The sequence below is a fragment of the Meles meles genome, chromosome 15 (genome assembly GCF_922984935.1).
Source record: "Meles meles chromosome 15, mMelMel3.1 paternal haplotype, whole genome shotgun sequence".
NCBI classification, from domain to species: domain Eukaryota; kingdom Metazoa; phylum Chordata; class Mammalia; order Carnivora; family Mustelidae; genus Meles; species Meles meles.
The window spans coordinates 84,518,644-84,538,310 of record NC_060080.1 but is presented as its reverse complement, the minus strand read 5'-3'; the positions used below and the strand labels follow the sequence as shown (position 1 = coordinate 84,538,310).

The 19,667-nt window shown below is 47.3% G+C and overlaps 1 pseudogene; it reads right to left on the bottom strand.

The window, feature by feature from the left end:
- Positions 1 to 10,014: 10,014 nt before the first annotated feature.
- LOC123925697 overlaps positions 10,015 to 19,667 on the bottom strand; it is a 33,231-nt pseudogene continuing 23,578 nt past the window's right edge.

Sequence of the window (19,667 nt, the reverse complement as noted above, 5' to 3'; positions counted from 1 at the left end):
TCTCTCCATCCATTTTGAATGCCAGTCTTGCAGGATAGAGTATTCTTGGCTGCATGTTCCTCTCATTTAGTACCCTGAATATATCTTGCCAGCCCTTTCTGGCTTACCAGGTCTAAGGAGAAGCCGCCGTTTCAACCTGTACCCTAAAGTGAGCTGATTACCTACCAAAGAACCTCGATCACCCATGAAATCAGCCTGAGATCAGAATTACACACGTCTGGATCTCTGTGGGGGCAGAAGACACCAGTGGGCAAGTAAAGTGGAGTGGGAATGTTGGACTGATATTGGAAGATAAACGAAAGGGGAAGGGAGCCACCAGAGGTGACAGACTGGAAAGTAATACCCCAATACGAGAGTGCCCTGCAACTGGGGACCAGCATTAACTTGGAGTCTGGTTGAAAGCACTCCAAACAAGCAAAAGATCACAGGGGAAAATTGTGGGAATTGGGGCAGTTAAGGACAGGGACTTAAGTCCCCGGACCCAGGACAGCCTCCCCTGGCTCTGAGCCAGAGAGAGTGTGGCAGAGAAACGAGGTCTTGGTCCCTGAGCCGCCAGTGCACCCAAGAACACATGGGGTCTGGTTCCTGTGTGGGACTGGGAGCCTCGCCAGACGGCATAACGCCGGGCTGCACTATCAGAGCCTGAGACGCCCACGTCCCACACCCTCCCCCGGGAGAGGTGCGCGCCTGGGCCAGCAGGAAAATATCAGTGTGCAATCGCTGCTTGGAACCTCTCTGGTGGTCTGGAGCTGCCCAGACAGCCGCCATCACCATGGTTTTGGGTACAAGGAGAAGATCCTGCATCCCCAGGGACTGCAACTTGGAACCTACTCTGCCAGCAGCTCTGCAGCACTCACAGGGGAGCAATTTGAGGCTTCTCTCTGAGAAGGAGGTCGAGGTGCAGTTTTCTTTCCTCTAAACCTCCAAAAACCATCAAAAGTTGTCAAGGTGAGAGAGAGAAAAAAAATGAACAAACAAACATAAAAAAACAAAAGTCTGAAAAACCGGTTTCCTCAGAGCCCACCTTCTTGAGGGGGGCGAGAGGACTTAATACAGGGGACATCATTGACTGAAAACCCACGTGGCAGGCCCCTCCCCCCAAAAAACCAACCAGGAAAGGAAAAAAAAAAAAAAGACGGCAAGAGAACAACCATCACTACTTCATAGATACAGCTTTTATTTTTAACTCGTTCCCACTATTCTGGTTCATATTTTTTATATATACTGTTAATTTTTTAACCTATTTACCATCACAGTGAGATGTCCAGTACATCAAATTCCATAATAACCTTCTAACCTGAAATTTTTGATGCATACACCCATGTTTTTCTTTTGCTTTTCTATTTTTTAATTTTTTTAAATTTTAGTATAGTTTAGTCTAGTTTATTCCTTTTATTTTTATTTTCTAATATTCATATAGAGTTAAAATTCAAGGCAACTCCCTTTCCCCAATCAATGCTACCCCTATAGGTAAACCAATTTTTAATCCCCCTTTATCTTAGGAAAGTTGAGTCCTTTAACAAAGATATCAAGATACATCCAGGAGGAATCAAAATAACCTTCCTCGCACATACTGAGAATTTATAACCACTCTCCCAACTTTTTCTTCCACCAGTGTTTCTGTGTATTTGTGTTTGTCCTGATAGTATATAAATCTTATACTTGGGGTTCTTTTTGAAGAGGTTTTTCTTTTCTTTTTTTTTTTTTTTTGCACATATATATATGTGTGTGTGTGTGTGTGTACACACACATATATATATTCTCTTGTCATATACTTTTATCAGTGTTTTTGTCTGTTTTTGTTTGTATACATCATAAATCTTACCTTGGGGTCCATTGGGGCTGAGCCTTCTCTTTTATCTTCCCTTTTTTTTCCTGTCTGTCTGTCTGTCTCTCTCTCTCCCTGTCTCTTTTCTTCTTCTTCTTTTCTTTTTTCTCTCCTTTGGGTGGGAATACTGATTGCTCAGAAGCGTTCTAGGGTGCACCTTGACAGCACCACAGTCAATACATCCAGCTACATCTGTTCAGTCATCTCTCACCAAAATGACTAGGAGAAGGAATGCCCAACAGAAGAAAAATACAGAGGATGGGCCTTCTGCAACAGAGCTAATGGCTATCGACATAGAAAATATGTCGGAAAAGGAATTCAGGCTAACAATTATCCAGGCAATAGCTAGGTTGGAGAAAGCCATGGATGACCAAATGGAATTGATTAGGGCAGAAATGAAAGCCACCAGAGATGATGTTCACAATGTTAGGGCAGAACTGAAAGCCCCAGGGATGATGTTCACAAAGATTTCAATGAGTTCCAATCGAATCTAAATTCTCTAAAAGCTAGGGTAATGGAAACAGAAGATAGACTTAGTGATCTGGAGGACAAAGAGATAGAGAGAAAAGATCAGGAGGAAGCCTGGAACAAACAGCTTATAAGCCGTGAAAACAGAATCAGGGAAATAAATGATGCCATGAAACATTCCAAAATCAGAATTATTGGAATCCCTGAAGGGGAGGAGAAAGAAAGAAGTCTAGAAGATAGAGTGGAACAAGTTTAACATGAAAACTTTCCCAATCTCGCAAATGGAACCAGTGTTCATGTACTAGAGGCAGAACTATCTCCCCCCAAGATTATAGATTCTAAAAAAATTTAAGAGAAATCATAATTGTAGATACAATCTCTTGAAAGCCGCTAGGATAAAGAGGCTCCTTACCTACAGAGGAAAGCCCATCAGAATAACGTCAGACCAGTCTACAAAAGGTTTTGATAAGAATTTGTTCAGGGATAAATAATCCATATGCTGAGTACAGGCAAAAATATCACCCCAATAAAAAGAACACAGACATAATAGCCCTTGAGAGCTGCAAAATGAAGTTAAAAGTAGAGTACTTCTCCTGAGATGGCAGAAGTCGGGTTTTTTTTTTCACATTTATAATTTATAGTATTTTTAACTTTTCCTTTGTCGATACATCCATCATATATCATCTTATGACATCATGCCGTGAAATGTTTCATTTGGTACCTGTCCCTTGGGGAGTTGCATGATGTTCATACTTCCTGTGAGTTTGTCCCCTGATGTCTGGCTTCACCTTGACAGGTATATCGGACTCTCCCTGCATGGTGGGGATCAGAGAGTCTGAGAAATAATGACGTCCTTTCTGCAGAAGTCAAGCAGGTAACATAGACAGCCCGTCGTGGACAAACCAGTTAGACTCTCAGTTCAGTCCGTTTTCTACATCTAGTGATACATTCAGGTGATTGATTCTGGCATCGAAGTTTAAATACTTCTCTTTCTCCACTTGTGCTTCTCACATCATCCCCTATGGCGAGAGCTGACCAGCGCAGATTCTGCCTTCACCAGAACTGAGTCATTGGCTGACCTCGCTGCATCCTCACTTGCAGCCCTTACCTTGGGGTGTTTCCCGGGCTGTGCGGGCTTAAGTGCACTCACAGCAGCTGCTTGGCCTGTTAGCTAAAGGTCTGCCTTAATACACCAGCTTGTGAGCACCATCAGTGGTTGTGTGCCTGAGGAATATCCAATATGTTTAATTTGGTCCAATGTATTTAGCCCCCTTGCTTCCTAGTCCAATCACTGTGTCCATATGCTTGACTGCAGGAATCCATTCCTTTCTGTCCCCAGAACTATTCATATGACCCAAAACAAATAACATCTCCCAGTGGATTTTCCATTTTTTTACATTGGGAAATAAAAGTACTACTTTCAAAAATTTACCTTGAAAACAATAGGATACTTGCAAAAATATAATGGAAATGCAAACCATTGCATTCTTTTAAAAAAATATATATATATATATATTTATTTATTTATTTGTCAGTGAGAGGGAGAGAGAGATCACAAGTAGGCAGAGAGACAGGCAGAGAGAAAGAGTGAGGGAAGCAGGCTCCCTGCCGAGCAGAGAGCCCGATGTGGGACTCAATCCCAGCACCCTTGAGATCATGACCTGAGCTGAAAGCAGCGGCTTAACCCACTGAGCCACCCCGGCGCCCAAACCATTGCATTCTTATGGTATGTGCGACCTCTGCTAAATGTTGTCAGGGGTCCCCATGGCTTCTGCACTCTCCCCACACCTCCCGGAAGTCTGATGGTCTAGGAAGGGCATGAGGTTCCTTCACTGCACTCTAACTGAATCTCAGGTCCCTTTCATTTCCCCTCAACGCAGCCCTCACCACAGGCTTGGGGTTCTGTTTGTGCACAGCTGTGTGGGGTTTACAGGTGAGTTGGGGCAGAATGTTCTTTCACCTCTGTGTCACCCACCCTCTGCCTATGAGAGGATGCTCAAGGTTGCCAAGTTTGGAGAAACAGCTCTTCTGGAGTTCCACAGTCCTCATTCTTTCTGGACGGCCATATACATAATTTGCCTGATGGAGTCCAGAACCCATGGTTGTTTGGGATTCTGGATCATCTTCTTAGAAAAGACCAGGAATCTTGTTCATGCCAGTGCTCTCTACATTTCTACCATTATTTGAGCCCATAAAAATCTTTCAGAGTATGCAGCCTCTTATGTGTGTGTGTTTATGTATTTGTAAGTTAACTACATACACCATAAGTCTGTAATTTATATCCATGGCAAAGCTTATGTAAATACAGGGATTAAAAAAAATGAGATGAAAAAGTTTCCAAATGGAAGTTCTAATGTGTTCCTTCTGCACCCCTGTATACTCTCTTGTCCAGTCCCCTGGTGAGCCCCTCCACCAAAGGGTCTCACTCCTAATTGACTCCCATGCCTCTCAGGTGAGCAAAGCAGGAATGGTATCTCCAGGAACTGGGTTTTGTGTACTTTTGCCTCCAATCCTCAAAATCTGTGAGGACTACCTGGAATGATGGGTGGATTCAAGATGTGGAGAAAGGTACACTTCTCACGAAGGAGTCTACCAGAAGGAGAAGTGGAAACACTCCGTTGTACTGATTTTCATGAAAGTTATCCAAATTAAATTCCTATTTATCATTCTTTTCTTTTTAAAGAAAAATCACAGACTGTCATTGGGACCCCTGGGTGAGTCATTCATTAAGTGTCTGCTTTTGGCTCTGGCTCAATCCCATGACTGAGCCCCACATTGGGAGCCTTGCTGGGAAGGAAGCCTGCTTCTCCCTCTCCAGCTCCCCTGCTTGTATTCCCTCTTTCACTATCTCTCATTGTCAGATAAAATATTTAAAAAACAAACGAAAAACCAGACTGTGATCCAGAGAGGTTTCTATTCTCAGAAATTTTCATTATCTAAATGGCAAGATGACTTTTTCTTCCCTTTTTTCTCTAAGAAATAGTGATATGTACTATTATTTGATGGTGGTGGAAATAATTTCCTGTAGGGATATCATCTGTCTGACTTGGAAAGGGATCCATTCACACTGCTCAAGTCGTGTAGCAGAGGAAGCGTTGGATTAAAGTCAGATGTGGAAACTGAGTATCCCTGTGGCTTGGGGAGACTCTACGTGCCATGGGGTCCCCATTTGTTAACTAGGTGGCTGGGATAAAGCAGAGACCACCACTATTGTGTGTGTGTGTGTGTGTGTGTGTGTGTGTGTGTGTGTGCGTGTGTGTGTTGGTAATGGTTCTCTGTCTCCTCTTCTCCTCTTCTTCCTTTCTTTACCTACTTCTTCATCTGAAGTCTGCATTAAGTGTCTGACAATGAGGAAATGTTCTGGGGGAGGTGGTGGTGGAGGGAAGTGTCTTCCCTGTGTAAATGGAGGGAAGGTAGGACATGCAGCATGCTTTGGTCAAGTCCTGTTTCCTACTTATATTATGGGAACATTTTGTAAATGGTGGCTTGGCCATGGCCAAGAGACCTTAAACTTGCCTGTCCTTCTTCATCTGTTCTCTGCAAATCCTTCCAGCCAACAGCCTGCAGTAGCCCTCCCAGTTTTAATAGCCTATGACTTGTGTACTTATTTGTGGGGCAAAAGTGTCTCAGCCTCCTACCTGAGAACTCCCATCTTTTCTTCTACTGAGAAAGGTTCAAAGTAATGTAATCACTTCCCAGAAAATGTTTGTGTCGGTTCCTCGCTTGCCCTTATTCCAAGACGCTAACAAGACACATGTCCTATTTATTGCTTCTATAAAAATAGTCTGTCCCACAAATCTTTAAAAAAAATAATACTAGTGCATCTGATACACAGAACCAACTAATGCACACACATAAAATTGCTGAGAGCAAAGAACTGTGCCATCTCATTTTTTTGTTATCAGGATGAGACGAGGCAGTGATGTTTTCCTTCAAAGGATGGTAGCACTTCAAAAATTCCCGTCTATCTTGTTAGAAGTTACATTATTTTATACCTCTTATAAGAATTTAATTTCATTCTGACTAAAACCATGGTTTAGAAGTAGCTTAAACTTAAAAAAGAAAGTATTTTTTTTATGATTGTGAGATATCGTGGATGCAGGTATCTATAGGGAAATTATGAGTTGTCCTGGTTATTAAATACTACTGATTGGACATTATAGGCTATCCAGGGCCACTTTACATAGTTTCTGTGATTCAATAACATGAGGAAGTATCATCAAGGGGAAAAATTTCAAAATGTTAATAACATTAACAACTGTGAGTCCATAAAATATTTTACTGCCTATGTTTTTTCTTAATTAAAAAACGTACATATATCCACAGAACTGACACCAGCTCTTCCTCTCTTCTGAGAGAAAAGATTGTGGCATCATCACCTCAATGGGTGACCTGAGAGATTTAGGCATACACTTGAGATCTGTTATCTAGAGCTTATCAAGTCAGGGCAGCAGGACTCTTAAGATCAGTGAGAAATATGGAGTCTCAACTAACTGCCCAGTTTGGAAAATACTAGGTAGATGGTGAGCTCTTTGTTATTATAATGAAATGCTGATTAAATGTATACTTTTTAAATTTAACTGATGTTAAATTGCCAATTTCCATGTAATTTAATTGAGGTAATATATATTTCAAGCAGCAACTAAATGGAATATTTTCTAAGATTTCAAAATTATTTAAGCACTGTGCCCTTTTTTAGCTGATAATATAAAGCAGAGCCTGACTTCCCGAGCCATAGAAACTGAAAGTCCCTTAAGATTGTGTAAAATATGAAACCTTCTGAATACTCCAGAAGTTTAAGCTATCATAGCTGAGCACTAGCCTGTGATTTTTTTTCATATTCTGGACATATACGTGATATCATCTAAGGATACTCTCATATTTTAAAAGGAACAAAAAGAAAAAGATATAATTATTTTATGTTGTTAACAGTAAATATAAACAAAACAAAAGCAATAACAGAAATATTGCTGAACTGTCTCATTTCTAAAACAGCTTCATGTGTTTGACACTGTGAGTTCTTTGATTTAAAAATAAAGCAAACCTCGCAAACCTACCACAAGCTGCTCTGGGCCAAAGAACGTGGTGTCTATACAGTTGAGTCAGTGGCCTCTCTGCTGGTTCACTCCATCCCATATTCCAAAGACTTCAGGCCTCCCTACAGCGTTTCTGACATGAAGAAGTCACTTTTGGTGGAGGGACTTGTCCCTAACAAAATAAAGAACGTGACCCCTGAGGCCATTTCACTAAACTGTAGCTAAAACTGGACAAATTAGAGTTCTTCCCCCATTAGACGATGGCAAAGTTTTGTTTGTTTTTAGTTTCTGATTCTTTAAACTGTGCATAGGAGCTCAAGCTAATGAAAATCTGTGAAGGAAAGGATTTTTCAGGTTTACGTGGGGAATCTAAGTCTTTACATAAGTAATGAAAAATACACAAGCCTTTTCTCTGTAGAGCACAACTGCACTGCCTGTTTGCTAAGTGGCTTCAGATCCATGCGGGGCCTGTCACTAGGTGGCTACTTGGGCTCCTAAGAATGGAGGTGAGGCCTCTGTTCAAGGTATGTCGTTGGTGTCTGCAGGGCACTGGGAGGCCTCTGTGTGGGCTCTACAGAGCTGTGTGTGGGTATTCATATCGGTTTCTGAGGTGTGTCTGAGAGAAATCTGTGTGGATCTCTGTCACAGGTCTCTGTGAAGTCTCTTGGTGTTGGCCACTGTGAGTTTCTGCATAAGGTATGTGTGGGAGGTCTTTGAGTATCATCCCTGGACATGGTGTTCATAAGGGCTCTTGATGTTGGCCCCTATCAGAGGTCTCTGTGTAGGATCTGTGTGGGCTTTGTGTGGGTCTTTGTGGGAGGTCTCAGTGTGGGTCTCTGTATGAGTCTCTGTGGGAGGTGTGGGTCTTTTTCAGAGGTCTCTGCACAAGGTCTCTTGGCATGGGGCTTTCCCTTTCTGGCCTTCTTGTAAAATCTGGCAGGAGAACGGCAAGGGGACTTGCTCCTTCCTGTTTCTGGCTGTTCCACCAGCCTCCTGTCTGCGGCACTTCTACCAGCAGGAGCGTGGTGTGCACATCCGACTCCTCCACTCCCAGAACTGATGCCACTGGGAGGACCTAGCAGCAGCCAGGTTCAGGACTCTGCTCTGGGCCACACTCTCCTGAGCTTCCAGGGGTCTGGGGCACTGTCTGTCCTTATACCACCTGCCCCAGGTCCTGACTACACTGTCACTGCTGGCCCACCCTGGGGACTTAGAGGCAGGACCTGGCTCCATGGAGAAGCTGCAACAGAGCAGGACTGCACCCACCTTGGCCCCACGCCAGATACATTCCCACATGGGGTATCCTGACAGCATGAGTGTGGGGCCATGTATGCTGCCATCTGGATGGGGGATCCCTCCTGGAGTGGGACTCTCCACCATGTGTGTGATGTATGGGGAGCTCTGGAGGACGATGTTGGGCTGGGAGCGGGGCACGCAGGGGGAGGCCCTCCTGGACTGCACCCTCATTCTGGACACGTCCCTTCCAGCCGGGGGTGGGACACGCCCCATCCTGTCCTCCTACCCATCTGGGCTCTGGGGTAACCATGACCAGGAGCCAGGCCAGTCCCTTGGCCTCTGAGTCCCTACCAGACCCCTGGGAGCCATCCTTGGGCCACACGTGTATGTAAAGGTCACAGACCACAAGTCCATCCCAGGGCCCACAGTCCTACAGGCTTATCAAATTGTGTAGAAGTTAACTTCTCTGCCTGAAGGCCTTGCTGCCTCTGGGAACCTGGCCCTCCATGTGGGAGATCAGGTGGCTTCTGTACAACCCCACCCCAACCCCTCCACCATCCCACCCCTGGACTTGGCAGCTGGAGTGGGGTGGAAACCCTGTGGGGACAGTCCCAGGGCCTCTAACTTCTCCCCTCTGGGCCCGTAGGTGGCAGTGGGACACCAAGGGTCCTCAGTTGTCACACCAGGCATGGGCTTACCCTGTCACTTGACCTCCTTCCTGGCCTCCCACCCTAAGTGCAGGGTCTCCCTGCCTACAGCCACACCGCCTCCACCCCCAGAAGGGGAAGGGGGGTGCTGGTGAGCAGGCCCCTTCAGTGCCCTGGGGCTGGGCAGGCTGGTGCCTGGGGGTCTCTTTGGTACCCCACACACCCTTAGCTCCAGGAACAAGCTTGTCCCTTGCTGTTCTGAGTGTAAGAGGTGCTGCATGGAGCTAAGATGGGATTCTCTGTGAAGAGAAGGTTCCTGGGGTGGCCGTCCTCTTCTCCCCACAGGAGACAGGGGTGGAGGCAGGACTTCTCACCTCTGCCCTCAGGGCCAGCCTTGCGTCTCCCAACTGTGGGCCCCACTCTGATCTAGGACTCTGTCTTCCTGGAGCCTAAGCGGGATTTATGCCTCAGCAGACCCTCCCTACAGCCACACATATTACAGGTGGAAGGAAAGCAGGAGAGGATGGGCAGAGCCAGTTTCCATTCTGGGTCTTGTTCACTTTGTCGTGGAAATGGAAGTTGTGTGAGGAAAGGGGTGGAGGTGAACCCCGAGGTCACTGGCCCTCCAAGGCCCTGTTCCTTCTGGGGAAGCCAAAGCAGGCACTCGGGGAGAGAAAACCCTGATCCTCTCCACCCCCCTCCCAAGCAGGGTACACACAAAGTCCAGCACCACTTATGAGAAAAAAAAACCAAACATATATTTTTGGGAAACAATAAAAATCGTGGCATGGGGAAGGCATTAGCACACAGAAGATGTGCTAATGTGAGAAAAAATGGGCTTTTTTTGCATATACTCGATTTTTTTCTTGAAAGACGTCTTTCTGACCAGGAAAGATGTGTGAAGCGTTCTCTGCCTGATAAGTTGAGACATATTTTCAAAGCCTGCATGTAGGATAATGGTGAAGTCGACCTGAGACATCTGCCGCCATCTGTTGGTGCTGGTTGTGTCTGCCTGGGGGCCCCAGGTCCCTGGGGAGGCTTTCCCATTCGCCATTCCTGTCTCTGGTCAGCTGGCTCTTGCTGGGACAGCTATGACCCTTGGGGGTACCTTGCTGATTGGAGGCTATCCCTCCAATCACTCTCTTCTGGTCTGTGGAGGCGAAAGCCCTGTGGCGGCAAGAATGCCTGTGTACTGGGGCCTGCAATTCCTTGTGCTGATATATCTCTGAGGCCCGAATTCCTTGGTGGAGTCCCAATTTTTCCACCAGCATTTGTCCCACAGCTGTCACGATCATCTGAGTTTTGGCAGCCCTGTTGTCCATAACCAATCTGCTTCTGACTGGCACCCAGCTCTGGGCAGGAGCTGGTGCAGGCTTGCCTTTTTGAAGGGGGCATTCCAGTCCTTTCCTTTTTTTATTGGGATTAAGGCACTGCAGAAAATTTTTCATCCTTTGTCTAAAATGGCTTTCTGGAAAAAACATGTCCCTTTTCTGGTGGCACGAGCCAGAGGTATTTGCTCCTAAGGCTCTCTCCTGATCCTCGAACCTGGGGAGGGTGGCCTATCTCACTAGCTTGGGAAGTCCTGGTTTCCAAAGGTTCTGTACACCTGTCTGTACACGTGTCTCTTCTGGTCCTTTCCCTCATCAGTGGTCTCACTGTTTCTCTGGCTGTCACTTGGTTCATCAACCATTGGTCCACAGGGCTCTTGCTACCCCTTACTGCTTGATCCACTTGAGCTAAGGTTATGTGACACTGGGGAAGCTGGTGTCTCTCCACTGGCACACTCAGTTTGGGAACAGGATGGTGACTCTTGAGTGGTCAAGCTGTCTGCAGAAAGGACAGCATTAGTGTGAGAGTCTGGCAGGAGCACAATGGTGCCACTGTCTTCAACAAGCACAAAAGTGGCAAAGTCTGGAAGGAGGATATCACTAGGAGAATCTTGAGGAAGCACAGCAGTGGTATGGCCTTCAGGCTGATTCTCCGACTCTCTCTTCTCGTGGAGCTCAACCTTACTAACCTTTGTTTTAAAGCTTACCCCCTCTGGATCTTGATCAACCAACACTGTAGATCGTGAGGGGCTTTTCCTAGCACCTGGATATCCTGATCTCCTCAGATACACATAAATGGCTGGTTTGTTGGCCAGCCCACTGGGTCTTAAGACAACTTTCCAAGCAGGGACCTTCTTGGCCTCCATCACCTCTATGGCCCCCTCAGACCTTTTAGTTTGGGACCCGAGATTCATTTTCAGTGTTGCTACCATGTCTGGTGAGGCCTGACCCCCCCTCCCCTCTTTTTCCATTTTATTTATTTTTTTCAGCGTAACAGTATTCATTGTTTTTGCACAACACCCAGTGCTCCATGCAAAACGTGCCCTCCCTATTACCCACCACCTGCTCCCCCAACCTCCCACCCCTGACCCTTCAAAACCCTCAGGTTGTTTTTCAGAGTCCATAGTCTCTTATGGTTCGCCTCCCCTCCCCAATGTCCACAGCCCCCCCTTCTCCCAATCCCACCTCCCCCCAGCAACCCCCAGTTTGTTTTGTGAGATTAAGAGTCATTTATGGTTTGTCTCCCTCCCAATCCCATCTTGTTTCATTTATTCTTCTCCTATCCCCCTACCCCCCAATGTTGCTTCTCCATGTCCTCATATCAGGGAGATCATATGATAGTTGTCTTTCTCCGATTGACTTATTTCACTAAGCATGATATGCTCTAGTTCCATCCACGTCGTCGCAAATGGCAAGATTTCATTTCTTTTGATGGCTGCATAGTATTCCATTGTGTATATATACCACGTCTTCTTTATCCATTCATCTGTTGATGGACATCTAGGTTCTTTCCATAGTTTGGCTATTGTAGACATTGCTGCTATAAACATTTGGGTACACGTGCCCCTTCGGATCACTATGTTTGTATATTTAGGGTAAATACCCAGTAGTGCAATTGCTGGGTCATAGGGTAGTTCTATTTTCAACATTTTGAGGAACCTCCATGCTGTTTTCCAGAGTGGTAGCACCAGCTTGCATTCCCACCAACAGTGGAGGAGGGTTCCCCTTTCTCCGCATCCTCGCCAGCATCTGTCATTCCCTGACTTGCTAATTTTAGCCATTCTGACTGCTGTGAGGTGATATCTCATTATGGTTTTGATTTGTATTTACCTGATGCCGACTGACGTGGAGCACTTTTTCATGTGTCTGTTGGCCATCTGGATGTCTTCTTTGTCCCCTCTCCCCTCTTTTAGCTCATTCCTGGCCATTGCTAAACTTGGACTTGGTTCTAGGTTGTCTTTCCTGGCCCCCATAACACTCTTGCTGTACAGAGTTCTGTTTCCGAGTCTGAGAATGGAGACCTGAGAAAGAGATCTGCCCTCCTGTCATAATAAAGACGTCTCTGAGGATTGATGACCATCACCAGGTGAAGTCCCTCCCAGGGCCTGCTGGGTTTGTTCGCATATGGGTGAAGGAACAGGCAGTGAGCTCCCAGAAGTGGTATCAGACTTTTCAGTTATACCCTTCTCTCCTGGATGGGTCTGAGGTGGTTTCCCCAAGAACTTGGAAAATTCGGCTTTTGAGGGGGCCCCAGGGACAAAGGTGGCTGAGCACAGAGAGGGGGACTGGGGAATGGGCAAGTGTTGAGCTTCATGTAGTTTGATATCTATGGGCTCAACAGTTTGGAGAGGTAGGTCCCACTTACGCCTCACTTGAAAACTTATGATGTGTGTTTCCAGATTCTGCTGAGTGTTAGGACAAAGGAAGGACAGCTCATGGGAGATGTTTACACAGTCCTTCCAATCCTTCAAGGGTGCTAGATTTCTGAGAGCCTTGTGGGGTTGGGACTTGGGAAAAGCATGGCTGGCCACAAACGAGGATCGACGCACAGTCACAGGGATCAGACCTTTACGGATCTGTCCCAATTTCCTGTGCAAATGAACCTTTAAAGTTTTTTCTAGATGTTTCTTATCTGGGCCCCTGGCTAAGTATTTTCCTGGATCACCCTCCAAGGCCCTTATCAAGGGTCTTCCAAACTCCTCAGATTTGGTTCCCAGAACCTTCACTGGGAACCTAGCTGAGATCCTGGAGAGACCTGTTGGTGTCCTCTTCAGACACTGCCGTACCAAACACACCCTTACCAAAGTTCTTCTCTAGTTGGAATCTTGCTTGATACTTCCTGTGGTATCTGGACCTGATCCTCCATGTAGCTTGGCTGCTTTTGCCTTTAAACACAAAGGGCCTTGAGAGCTCCTGCTCTCTCTGTGCCTGACTCACCCACAGGGATTCATCCTGAGGCCACCTCAGTTCCAGAGTCATCTGAACCTTGTGGGGCAAGCTGCTTTGCTGTTTATCCCTGCTGAGCTTCCTCTGAAGCTGTGGCTTCTGGATATTAAAGATGACAAAGTCCCCTTGAAAGGTGGAACCTGATCTGTGGGCCTGAGAGGCCTTGTGGTCCTCCAGAAGCTTGGGAGGGACTTAGCTAAAGAATTTTGGAGATCTTTTCTCCATAGTGGGTAAAGGCTTCCCCCTTCCTTGTTGCTTTGGCAACAAGGGCCACTCCAGATGTTGCATTTTAGTTGGGATGAAGGATCGTGTCTTATTCTGGGATGCAGCACAAGATACTCCACTGCTCCTCCTCTGGGATGGGAGAGAAGGTGGTCTTATTGGGACAGATAGTGCAAGGGGGACCTGGGGCTGGAGCAAGTTTAGCTTTGAGGGTTGGGGTTGGATCCCACAGTGGAGCAATGGTGGGGCATGGGAAAACTGTGAAGATATTTGATCCTGGTTTAGAACTGGCAAGCAATTAGAGGTCCCATTGAATAAAACAGAGGGAGCCTGTAATGGAGAAGATTGAGTAGAGAACAAGGCAGTGGCCACCAGCGACTCACTGTGCAGAGAGGGAGACCCCAGAAGAGCTGGCTGCATTTCCATTGCAAGTGGTCTTCCAAGACCTTGGGAGATGAGAACAGCTGAGGTTGGGCCAGTGGCTCTGCTTTTTTTTCATGTTCCAGAGGATTGCGTGGAGGTGGTGTTCTGCTCAGCACCCAGCAGCTTCCACAGAGTCCCCCAGAAGCTCACGTGGTCATCTGGGCACCACTGTTTGAAAACTGACCCAAACTTTTATTTCTCCTTCCAACTCTTCAGTTCTACCCTTTTGCTGATTAGTAGTTCAGGGAGCTTCTGGACATCCGGATTGACAGACAAAGGGTTATGAGTCTCTATCTGCCTGTTAGTAAGGCCACCCCAGAAAGAGGCATCTGGTGGGTGGCAGGAGATGTGTTCATGCTGGCACTTGTGCTGTAATGTGCCAGACAAGAACAAGGACTTCGTCCTTTCCCACCACCAGGAAAAGGATAAAATGGGGTAGCTGGCATGGCCAAGGCCTGAGATGTCTGGAACGAGAGAGGCCCAGTAGGAATTACCTGGAAGAAAGTTCCTTCTCACTGTGTCTGGGAGGATTTTTTTAAGTTAGTTTGCTCTTCTTGAGGTATTGCTAGCAGGGTGGAGGCCAGAGGCTGAGGGGGCCCTGTCGGTGGATCATGAGCAGGTGATGAGGCCACGGTGGGAGCAGCGTCTTCCACAGTCTCCCTGCATGGCTGACGGGCTCCAGCTGGCACCACTCGGCACACCTGCCCAGGGACTGCTTGCCGTAAGGACTGGTAAAAGCCCCTCTGGTCAGAGACCCTTGCCAGGTGGCTGCAGGAGACAGGAGGCATGAGCTGCCCCTGCGGCAGCCCGAGGCTGGGAGGGGACCCCATGGCCCTCCATGCCCCACACCCACGTCACAATGCTCCTGCTGTCCCTCAGCCTGGGGTTTTGGTCACAATCTGTCCCACGGCTCCTCCCAGCCCACCGAACAGCCCCAGAGGCCGTTTCCCACAGTGTGGTGTCCACACCATAGACTTGGGGAGGCCCACCCAGGGGAGAAGGGGGCAGATTCTTTACCTTTGCAGAAGGGAGAACAGGTCCTGAACCTCTTCCAGATCATGTAGGCAATCTCTGAAAACTGGAAACAGGAGACCAGGTCACAGTGGAAGGCGGGGCCCAGTGGTCTTATAGGAGGCTGTGTACAATGTCCCTTTATGGGAAACCTTTGGGAGATTGGACTCGGGAGCCCCAAACAGCACTGTTCAAGGCCACGTGCCCACACAGTGATTATAGGGTCATGATGTGGATCATGTCTTTGTCTTTTCCAAAGTGCTTCCTCGTTCATGACCTTGCTGGAGGAGGAAGGACCATGTGGCCTCACAGAAGAATCTGAGTGGAGTTGAACAGCTTGTCCACAGTGGGAACGGGAGGTTCCGCCCCCAGTCTATGCCCTGGGGCCCCTGCTGGGCGACACCAGTTTCCAGCTCCTCAGGGCTTTGTTCTGGTGCAAAATCTGGGAAGCTTCCAGTTTTCCCCTCTTCCTCCCCGGAGCCCCCCACACAGGGCTCTGTTTCCTGAGGGATGGGTTCAGGCCCTGGTGTCCTGGAGACAGTGGAACTGCCCCATCAGAGTTGGGGCGACAGTGTAACTGGGGCCCACAGGGCTGTGGCGGATGCTCACCTTTCAGCGTCTGGCTTTTCTGCCTTCTGTTGCTCCTTCTCCATGGTTCTGCTTGGTACTGAGATAAGAGAACACAGGGAGGCTGGGACACCCACTCCAGCAGCAGGTGCTCACTGCTCATGAGTAGTGTGACTTCCTACATTTAACTAAAGGGGGGTGGACTGTGATTTTCTTTAGTTTTACTCATTTCCTATTCAAAATGGATACAAATATTTCCAGTTTTCCTTCTTGGAAGAATGTACAGAAGGATATTCTATGTGAGAAGTTTGCCACTGTTCTTCTGCTCAAGAAACACACACAATCCCAGACCTGGTGGCACAGCTGGACTTTTTCTCATAGGACCCCACTTTCCAAGGCCAGAGCCACCACTCTAGCTGCTGCTTGGAACCTCCTGGGCTCAGTACTGCACTCAATCAGCCCCGAAGGGGGAAGATTCACCTGAAATACCTGTCCTGGGACAGTGGCTGGTGACCCGGTGCTCAGGGGCCTGACCTCCGCTAGCGAGGCAGCTTTTAGCCTCTGGTCCTCCGCCACTGGTCACTGTGTTAGGTACACTGTCCTGGAACCCTCCACCACACCTGGACTCCGGCCCAAGATCTTCAGGGAGAAATCCTCATGTCCCTCTAACCCCTGCCGAGTCTGGCTTGTCCTGGATGGATGGTGGTCTACTCTCTCCTGAGAATACCCGTTCTATTCTTTCCCATTTCAGGAGTCTCTCCGGTGACTCAGAAAAGTGGAAAGAATAATAGAAAAGAAGATAGAATCACACTCTGCCGGGTCTGGGCCAAAGGTTCCTTACCTTCCTGCTCTTGCTGTGTTTCTTGCCTGGTGGTGAGGATGGATCAGGCTGGAAATAGGAAAGTAAGAAGATGAAGAGCCCCAGTCCACACACGAAGGCAAGGATGGCATTAACTGCCCAGATAGTGGGACTGGAGCTCAGCCAACCATCAATAAAAAATTCCTGAGGGAAGAGATAATTATCCATCTCTTTCCTTATCAGACATTAGTGTCCAATCGCACTGCTGCCCTCAGGCAACTGAGCCCTGGGTGTGGAGGTGCAGACACAAGCCCCACGCCCACATCACAGAGCTATTGTCTGGTCACAAAGGGCTACTGAGGGAGGGGGAGGGGACAGAAGAAAAGTAGCCCCTCCCCCCACCCTGTGGCTCCATCCCTCCGCCCTCCCAGGCCTCCAAGTTCCTCCCCTCAGCAAACACCAATCTCTTCTCTGTATCTATGAATCTGAGTTTCTTTTTTTTTCAATTCTACATACAAGTGAAACCATATGGTATTTGTCTTTCTTTTATTTAACATATTACTCTCAAGATTCTCCATGTTACCACGACCATCAACATTTCATTATTTTTTATGGATGAATAGTATTGATGTGTGTTATATCTTTATCCATTGACCCCAGTATGCATGATTCATTTAATACTGATGTTTTCTTATTGACTTTCTGTTTGGATGACTTTTCCGAACCACATGTTTAATGTTTTTGATGTCACGACCTTTTAAAAATATAAATTTAACTAATTATTGTAGTTTTAGTTAAACATACTATTTTTGTCTTCACTCTAGCTTTATAAGTGATTTACCCATTACCTCTGCTGTACATATACTGTATGTTGCGTTTGCCTTTAAGATTTTATTTTTATGTATTTTCTTGTTAATTATGTCATTACTTTTTAGTTTAAACAAGTCCCTTCAACATCTCTTATAAGGCCAGTTTAGTGGTAATAAAATCCTTTAGTTGTATAATTAGATAATTCTTAATCTCCCTATTAACTCCGAATGGCAACCTTGCTGGGTAGAGCATTCTTGGTTGAATGTTTTTCTCTTTGCACCCTGGAAAGAAAGGCAGGTTGCAGTCAGCCAGCATTTTTTTTTCTTGTTTTTAAAAACTTATTTTGTGAGGGCCTGTATGAGGGCCTGGTTAACCAGAGGAACTTACTTGAAAATCTCAGATATAGGGGTGAGCCAGACCAGATGGAGACATCCAATCAGTGGGGCATGCATATATTTACTATGGTGAATTGAAATTCAATTGGTCACCCTTATTGCCCACTGAGCATGACTGTGCTGTTTTCCCTGTGTGTTGGAATCTCATTGGCCACCTGTGTGTGGGACAGGCTCAACCACCTCTATAAAGGTTAGTCTGTGAGGCTGGGTGGTGGGGGAGTAGTAGTAGTCATTGGGGTAGCCATTGGGGTAGTCGTCGGCCTCGTCGGGATCATCATTTGGGGAGCGGTGTCATCTAGAGTGGCGTCGTCTGGAGTGGCGTCATCCAGGGAGTGGCCTTGTCCAGGGAGCGGCCTCGTCCAGGGTGCTGCCTCGTCAAGGTCGTCGTCATTGCCTCTTCGTAAGAAATGGCCCCTACCAGTTGGTTTGGTTTTCGATGCTTGGCGCTAAATAAAGCTTTGCTTGACTTTCTCCTTGCATCAGTCTCATTCCTTTGATCACGGACCCTAACATCGGGGGCTTATCTGAGATCAAATGACAAGAACTAAGCCAGCATCAGAATTTCTGGGATCCTGTCTGTCTGACTGGTTGCAGAACTCCAGAGTGTAGTCCACCAGGGGAGAAGCTGGATGCAGCCATGCTCCCCAGGGCTGGAGTGGATGCAAGGATGCCCCATCCCTCTGCTGGTAAATCAACAAGGGGTTAGAGTCCCCCTGGGCAATCACCAGGGTTTTGAGTACCCCTGGGCGGTCAGGGGCTTTGATTCCTCCTGGATGGTCACCAGGGATTTCGAATCCCCCTGGATGGTCAGGGGTTTGAGTTACCCTGGGCAGTCAGGGGGTTTGAGTCCCCCTGGATGGTCAGGGGTTTCGAATCCTCATGGGCAGTCACCAGGGGGTTCAAGTCCCCCTGGATGGCCAGGGGGTTTGAGTCCCCCTGGGTAGTCACCAGGGTGTTCGAGTCCCTCTGGATGGTCAGGGGGTTTGAGTCCCCCTAAGCAGTCAGGGGGTTCGTCCCCCTGGATGGTCAGGGGGTTCGAGTCCCTCTGGGTGGTTACCAGGGTGTTCAAGTCCCACTGGATGGTCAGGGAGTTCTGGTCCCCCTAGGAGGTCCCCAGGGGTTTCAAGTTACCCTAGGCTGTCAGGGGGTTCGAGTCCCCCTAGGCAGTCAGGAGATAAAGAAATTCCCCACCAGTGGCAGGTTCTGGGTAAGGATCGCTGGGCCTGCAGTTGTTTTTGCCTTGTTTTTTTGTTGTCTGTTTTCTGGTTTGTTGGGGACCAAGGAAATCCCCATAAGCAACAGGCTCTGGATGGGGATCACTGGGCCTGCGGTTGTCTTTGCCTTGTTTTTTTTTTTTTTTTGGTTTTTTTTTTTTGTCTGTTGTGTTGTTTGTTATATTTGGAGAAATGGGACAAGTGGGGAGTAAGGGACCTGTGACACCCCTAGGTCTTGTTCTCGAACAATTCAAGGATTTTCAAGGTAAAGCCACCCAGTCGGGTGACAATGTTTACCCAGGAAAACTAAAAACACTCTGCCCATTAGAGTGGCCCACTTTTTCTACAGGGTGGCAGCTGGAAGGAACATTTGCCTAGGCTCAGATATATTCCACACTCAGTGAGGTCTTCAATCTACATTGAGACCAAATACTGTACATTGTGGCCTGGCAATATCTGATAGAAGAACCACCATCATGGCTCAAGTCTCACCTTCCCCCTGCTAATGAAACTATCTCTCTCCCTCTAAGGCAGGTCAGAGCACCAAAACCAAAACAGACAGATGAGGGGGAACAGGGGAAGAAGACCGTCCTACCTCCATCGGATGTGGAGGATGTGGAATCCCCCCCTTTATCTGTCCCCTAATCCTGACTCTCGGTACCAAGATGGCCTTACCAGTCCACCTCAACGTGGTCGGGGTCTGCCTACAGGATCACCAAGCAGAGATACCGCCCTGA